Source organism: Etheostoma spectabile, chromosome 10 (genome assembly GCF_008692095.1).
Source record: "Etheostoma spectabile isolate EspeVRDwgs_2016 chromosome 10, UIUC_Espe_1.0, whole genome shotgun sequence".
In the NCBI taxonomy this organism is placed as follows: domain Eukaryota; kingdom Metazoa; phylum Chordata; class Actinopteri; order Perciformes; family Percidae; genus Etheostoma; species Etheostoma spectabile.
Genome location: NC_045742.1, coordinates 6,201,463 through 6,209,202, shown reverse-complemented (window position 1 = coordinate 6,209,202; position 7,740 = coordinate 6,201,463). Strand labels below are relative to the sequence as shown.

General features: G+C 43.1%; 1 protein-coding gene and 1 long non-coding RNA gene across 2 annotated transcripts in view; both read left to right on the top strand.

Annotated features, from left to right (window-relative positions):
- afg2a (AFG2 AAA ATPase homolog A) overlaps nucleotides 1–7,740 on the top strand; it is a 121,228-nt gene that overhangs the window by 48,951 nt on the left and 64,537 nt on the right. The window lies entirely within an intron of this gene.
- Nucleotides 1–7,740, top strand: part of LOC116696415 (uncharacterized) — a 19,506-nt gene that overhangs the window by 4,915 nt on the left and 6,851 nt on the right. Inside the window, exon 2 of the long non-coding RNA XR_004333718.1 lies at nucleotides 4,203–4,207. This is a non-coding gene — a long non-coding RNA (uncharacterized LOC116696415). The remainder of the gene's footprint in view (nucleotides 1–4,202; nucleotides 4,208–7,740) is intronic.

The window sequence follows — 7,740 nt, the reverse complement described above, 5'->3', positions numbered from 1 at the left end:
TGTGTGTGTGTGTGTGCGTGTGCGTGTGTGTGTGTGTGTCTTTGCAAGCAAGTAATGGGATACCACCTAGGGATGGATGAGCTCTGGGAAGCTGTGTGCATGCGTGTTAGTGAGCATTGGGGGAGCAGGATCCCCAGGCAAGTATCAAACTTCAAGGGCTGTGTTAGTATCAGCTTACACATGTGTGTGCATCCAAGAATACCACCACAAAAAGCCTCCAATCCGACCAGACGCAGAAAAAACCTGCAAGACCAGACTGACTTTGGTTATCTAGCCACAAAAAGATTTAACTCAGTGGAAGAAAGTGTAGTAGCAAGTACAACTGAGCTTACAGAGTTAACGTTTTGAACAGTGATGTAGGAATTCCTATTTTGATGTAAAGCACAGTAGAAAAGCAGTCTGTCAGAAATACATATCATGCACATAACACATTTAAATCAACTTTAAGATAGGGAAAGAAACTGCTTGTGTTTTTAGCTGGTGATCAAACTATGTGCATGTGTTTTATCCGTTTTTCTGTTTCTTGACATAGTGCTCTCTATGTTAAAGAAGTACAAGATTTGCCATTTGTTAATTAAAAAGACACTGCATTTCCGTCAGCTACTCCTCTGTTTTGGTGAGCTGGAAAGAAAGACATGATGATGGTGAAGGGAGGGGTGTGTGTGTGTGTGTGTGTGTGTGTGTGTGTGTGTGTGTGTGTGTGGTGTGGGTGGGGGGAGTGAGGGAGTGAGGGAGTGAGGGAGGGATCGGGAGGAAATGAGGGCTCTTTGTGCTCTGCTACCTGGCAGACATCTCCAGCATGTGTCGTCTTGCCTCTTGGCCAGCCGAGACCACCGGCGCCCTTGGAATGCTCTCAGTTCAGGAAATCTCGTTTATTCTCACAAATGCTACTCCTAATACTGCTTAAGAGCTAGTAGAGTTTCCTCGTTTTACGTCTCTTTATTGCACTTTTTTTTTATTGCCTTTCTTTGTTTTTATTTTGGCCTCCTGTCTATGAGTCTCTACGTCAATGACAAAGATTCTTCTGTTCTCTTTATACTGAGGTAGTTGTCCTTTTGGTCGGCAGAGTTGTTACATTAAATGATTGTGGTTGTTGCTAATCAATGAACATAAACATGAATGAATTACATTCACCGTGATAGCAGATTTTATCAACCCCAATGGGCACAATAAGGGCATAGTGGTTTTTCATACATTGTGACTACCATCCAATCTGTTGCTTTCTAGCACACACATACTGTGTAAATCAGTAGATTCCAGTTGCAGTGCAGATGATTAGGTGTTACAAAGCAACAACAGCAACACTGTTTTGCGCTAACATGGAGGTAAAGTGAAGCATTTGATGATACTGTGCCTACCTGAAACAGATTGGTTGTTGTCAACTGAGGTTATTTTAAATATAAATGATAAACAGTCATGTCATTCCATGAGTTGCTCAGTTAACCCGAACATCGTCAACTACTGTAGATAGCAGATACATTTAGCAAAGCAATGGTTTGTGCTAATTCTCAGTTCACTTCAGAGAGCTTTATTGTCTCTCAAAGGGAAAATTTGATCTGCAGTTGGCGGAACAAAAAACAACAAAACTATAAATTCAAGCTCCTTATAGATGTGTTATCTAGTGTGTTTGATGGCAGTTATGGTTAGTCGACACCTAGTCTATATCCTTGGTGTTTAACTTCCGGGATTGGTCCCATGCAGCAGGAAATTCTGCTGGATGCATGTATTTTTTGTTTCATTGCGCTTTCTTTGTGCTGGAATTGGTGAATTAATAAGGACTATGGTTGACTTCTCCTCAGATCTCTGCAGGGTAAATCCAGACAGCTAGCTAGACTATCTGTCCAATCTGATTCTTCTCTCGTATGAGTATTTTACAGCGACTCTCTGCAGAGTTTAGCACCACCCATGACGATTCCGATTGGTTTAAAGAAATTCCAGTAAACCAGAGCATGTTTTCCTCCCATACAAATGCTATTTGATGTAGCCCTCTTCAGCGCGCTTTGAAGCAGTGTCTGGCAAAGCGAGACTAGTTGACACCTTGCTATACAGATAGCTAGCTAACCATCTATTTACATAGTTGGCTATCTACTAAGATGTCATAATGGTAACATATAACACTATTTCCACTTGTTTTCACTTGAAAAATGAAATAATTGCCACTGTTGTAAAGTATCATAAACCACTGTGCAGTGTTTTGGCCTCAGATAAGCCTTCAAACTCATGACTCTATTGCTCAAACTGGCCTCCCTGGATTGTACATTGTCTTGCCGGTACCTGAAACAACATGAATATGACATCAGTATGATTCAGTCTTTGAAATTCATCTTACAGATATTAAACATAGACATTAGTTTAACTTTAACGGATTAAAAGGTAACTCTATGTGCCACCTTAGAGGACGTGGGACGGCTTGTTTGGCTTTCTCTAGTCTGCGTAAAAACCAACGGTCGGAAGGAGTCAATATTCGCTACCATCAGGATACAGTCAGACCTACATACAGAATAGAAGCTGGTTAGGGGCCAACTAGGGGGGGTGCAACAAATAATACCCCCTTTGTATGTTCCAAACATCCCCTGCTGAAGCCTCCTGAGCCCGTCTCTCTGCTCCGGGATCCCAACACCACATTAAGAGCTGCTTACAAGTGGATAAAGTGTAAGTTTTGGGGGGATTTGAAATGGGAGCTGTAGGAGTGGGTACGGTAATGTCACAAAGGGAATTACTAGCTAGTATGTCTCCTTTTTTTCCTGTGATAAAACGCATGTTTGTGCCTCTTTTTTTTTTGTTCACTTCAACAAGGTCCAGTGCCATATTTGGAGAATGGCTAAACAAATGGGCTATTATTTGTTGCAGTAATTCCAGAGGTCCACTGGACAGGCCGGGGGAGTAACAGTATCCCAATGTATATCCTCTGCCGGCCTCAGACGTCTTCATCAGGATTTAAGTCACCCATTGTAGCTGAAATGAAATCAATCCCAGCAGGCTCTTCTGTGAGGAGGACCATTTGGCTGTCAGAGTAGGAGTTGTGTTTCCATGTAGCTGAGCTGTGTGTATACACATCAGTGTTGGTTAAGCATGTGGTTAAGTAGATTCCTTTGGGCAGTATGAGGCCTTTTGCTTTGTTTGTGTTAAAGAGGAATAACTAACATTAGGATTAGGGCTGCAACTAATGATTATTGACTATTCTCATGATTACTTTTTCAAACAATTCTAAAATAGTTGTATAGCAATAGCCATGACGATAATATCCTGAAGATACATCTTTAAATTGCTTTTTTTGTTTGACCAGCTGTCCAAAACCCAAAGATTAACATTGACATAAAAAAAGAAGTAGAGAAAAGCAGCTTATAATCACATACAATGAGTCTGAAACCAGAACATATTTGACAATTTTGTTTATCAATTACTTTTTGAAAACAAAGATATTTCAGAATACTTGTTGTTGTTAATTTTTGGTATGATGCTTTGTCTTGTTTAGGTGTCTGTGCCAGAAAGGGGAGAAACTGATGGATTTTAATGGAAGTACTAGGCATGTAAGGATCCGTCGTTGGTGTCCTTTAAAAGGTGTGTTGATTAAACTTTAGCTGGCAACTTTGCACACTGGTTGCCCTAAATGTAGGCAACACAGCAATGTAAGAAATACAAAAATGTTAAGCCACTGTTGTTTTGGGAAATTGGGACTATACAAGGACAGTGTCCTTGACAGTACCTGCCATCATAATGTCATTTCGGCTAATAGAGATAACCTTCTTTACTTAGATTTATGGTGATGAGATGAAACCTGGAAATGCGTGCTTACAATTGCTGGCAGCGGGTTCAATTTTCCTAAATCCTTCTGGCTTGTGTCTCCAATACCCCATCGTCTTTGCTTCGGTCCTTCCAGAATGCAGCATTAAAAGATGAGTGCACCAGCCTGTCTCCTTTGAAAACTGAAATGATTTAGTCAGTGATTTTAAGGAGAATTCTTTATGACAGAGTGTGACCCCTAAGGTCAGTTAAAGATACAACAATAATGTGAGACTGAAATATTTTTTGTGGTCTGTGAGTCCCTGCAGCAAGGACTTGGCAGATGCATCGGAAAGAGGATGACGGAGCAGTGTCACTTCATTTCCTCTTTCACAGGCTCCGCTTGATGAATGACCGTGTGAAAGGCAGCTGTTTCATAGGTTTGGGATATTACCTTTGTGTGTTTGTGTTTGTGTGAGGGTGTGTGTGTGTGTTAGTGTTGCAAAAAAGGGTACCAGCGCTTCTTTTTTTCTCCCTGCATGTCATTTCTGAAGTCAGAGTAATTTATGGCTGTCAGGAAGTCCCCTGAAGCGCTCACATGCCTGAAAAAACCTTGACTCGGGTCAGATGGCCGATGGAGGGGGTTGAGAGAGTGTCACACCCAAGAAATGCTCTCATGTATTTTTCGTGTCAAAGGACCATGGGGAGGTCCCGTCCTAAATCCTGTTGCCTGAGAAAATGAAAGAATTTCAGAGGCTGCCTGGTCCACTGTCCTCCGGGCCAGACCCCAGAACTAATCTCTTTCATCTCCTCTTCTTGCTGGTGATGGGGGGGTGGGGGGTGGGGGGTGGGTGGTTTGGGGGATTGTTGGGTTGGGATGATGGGATGCTTGTTCGTCCCCCTCCTCCGTCCTCCTCCTCCTCCTCCTCTGGGATCTTTGCTTCTGCCGAGCAGATCGCCTTAGGGAGATGTGGCTGAGCCCTCCTCTTCTATCACCCTTCCCTATTTGCTGTATAACTCCACTGATCCCTCTGCATTGCCTCCCCACCTCCCTCCCTCCTCTATGCCTTCTCCCTCCCTCCCTCCCTCCCTCCCTCCAATCGCTCCTCTCCCTCCCTGGGCCTCTGAGCTGGACTGCCTTCCCCTTGGCTTTCCCCTCTTACTTCCTTCCTCAGTTCCTCCACTAATAGCTCCCTTGTTCCTGACTATTCAGGGCTGCCAGTTGAGCAGTCATTCGTGGAAGATTCATTCGCGGCACGGTAATTGTGAACAGACAGAGAGAGCGAGAGAGAGACGTCCGAGCATTAAACCTACTGGTCACAGACAGAAAGCAGAACGGAGGGACTCTGTCTCTTTCTCGGACACCTAGTTCACTGTATACCTCCTCTTTTTCTCCTCTTTCCCATATCTCCATCATCTTTATTGCTTATCCGGTTGCCCCCCCTTCACAGTCTTTCGTCCTTATTTTCTGCCCCTCATAATTCAGGCCCCCCTTACATCAATGGGCAATCTGTGTCTTTCTTTACCGCTAAATGTTGCATGGAATTAGGTTACGCCTTCATATGCTTAATAGAACCCAGCTACATGCTTGCTATGTTGTTTTGCTTTCCAGAAATGTAGTCGCATGTTGTCCATTCCAGCTCCAGGGAGATGCATGCACCGATCACACAATGAAACAAATATACATTTCCTTGGCTTTCAAGGCATTTATACAGATTGCATCTCATGCAAACAGCTAATATTTTTAAATTCTCTATCTAGAGCACCTTAAAGCACTGCAACAGCAGAATAGATTCATGTTTCCAGCCACCTACCTTATCAATAACCAGCTGTAATTAAGGGCACATAATTAAGCTATACCAACAGCATGGAGTAGTTCTATAAAATGTGTCATGACTTTTAACTCCACTCGCGGTTCAGGCCTGGCCTCTTCGTCACTGTGTGGAGAATGTGATTTCCATGCAGAGTACATTTCTTCAAGTTGCCCCAGTAACAAGGAAATGCGTTAGTTGGCTGGTGGAAACAGTAAACACTAGAGAGGATGACACAGGGAATGTGTGTAAGTAAGAATCCAGCAGTGCCGGGCAACCAGACCTGTCCCTGACCTCCAATGATTGCTCCTTAAAGCCTGCTGCAAGCCGTCAGCAGCCAACCAGTCGCCTGTTGCTCTCTTTTCCCTGCTTTTATCTCCTTTTCCTCCTGTCCATGTTTTCTGATTTTCTGTGCCTGGGTAGCACACCTGCTAGAGCGCACACCCATATACAGAGGCTCAGTCCTCAACACAGCTGTCGCGGGTTCAAATCCGGCCTGCGGCCCTTTGCTGCATGTCATTCCCCTTCTCTCTCCCCTTTCATGTCAAAGCTGGCTTGTCACAAATAAAGGCCTAAAATGCCCCAAAAATAATCATTTATATATATTTTGATATATACCATGCATGTTTTGCAACCAGTTACTTAACAGCTGTTTTGTTTCTACCTTTTCTCATTCAAAGCCAAGTCAACACATGTAACAACTGAGAGATGTCCATCATTGGCTTACCTGTGTCCCACACCATGCCCACACACCTTGAATTGGAAGCCCTCATTTGTGCCCTGACACAAAACCTCTAAAAGACCACAAACCCGGCCATAAACATACCAAAGTAAGCGTTAGCTTTGTGATCTCCCGTGTGTTTTCACTCAGTTAGCTTTTGTTGCGAGCCATAAACATGACTCAGTTGTTAGGTCATGAGTAAACATTTGCATTCAGATAATGCCCTTTCCACAAGTCATTATGAAAAGGGCTTATTGCATAGGCAAAAACTGCATGCTTCAGCATGAATGGGGCATTATGTTTTCTCTCAGCGTTAAATACGTGTTCTGGATATGTACTAAAAGTATGGACAGGAAACAATTACTTGTTTATAAGAGGCATTGTTCCTTGCGTTGTTCAACATGATCGTTAAATAAAGAAAAATGTATACGTGTCCTATTTTTTATGTCTGTGGATCTGGTCTTTGACCTCACTTCAATGGTGGCTAATTTCGTTGGTAAGCAAGGAATCTAAGCTTGTCTGTCACAGTCTTTGAAACATGGAAATACAGTGTGTATGGCCTGAACCCAAATCATTTCCTTATTCTTCCACATTTTCAGAACAACTTATGTTGACAACACAACACAGTGCTTGTCCTCTGGTTGGTCCCTCAATCCGTACAGATTTATTTCCTTTAAAGAAATGTGGAAAACTAAAAAAAGAATGAGGTTGACTGTTCTCTGCACAGATTCTCGAGTCCTGCCCTTGAAAACGTTAATTTAGTGCCTTGATTACGGTGTATGGTTTCTCGCAAGACAAACAAAGCACACTAAATGCAGCATGGCCAATTGGTCCGATCCCGAATTAAGGCGGAGGGAACTGGAGAGAAACCAATTAGGAGACGGAAGCCACTAATTAAAAGCTGCATGCTCTACGGATTGCATCAATTTTCTTTTCTTTAGCAATGGCCAGGGCCATAATTTCAGAGCTCGCTTGTACACCAGTGCACATTCCAGGACAAATGCTTTCAGTGTTTGGAAAGCCCTTGTGCACAGAGGCCACACTGTCTGTCTACTCTCCCTTGTTGGTGTTTGGGAGTGAGGAAAACAAAAAATCTAAAACTTGGAAAATTTGAAGAAAAGAAATGTTGGAGACTCAACATAATTCAGAATAGACGAGAAACCATTCATAAGACGTTTTCAAACAAGAGTCTGTTTGCAGAAATGTTTCCCCCTTCCTGGATTAGGTTCCATGGATTGCTGCCAATACATTTTGTGTGTTGTGAATCGGAGATTGCATTATGCTTGAGTGGTTTGGGTGGTTAACCAATACGCTTGCTTTGGAAAGCTGCAGGGAAACGTTGAGCACCTGAGGAAAGCCACAGGGTTGCTCTGAACACTGGGCTCACAAAAGACCCGTGCCTGTATTCCACGCTTCCAGGGTAGTGGTGTTCATTTGGCAGGGTGACCCAGAGCACTTGTCTTTGTGCTCTTTAAAAAAAAAAAA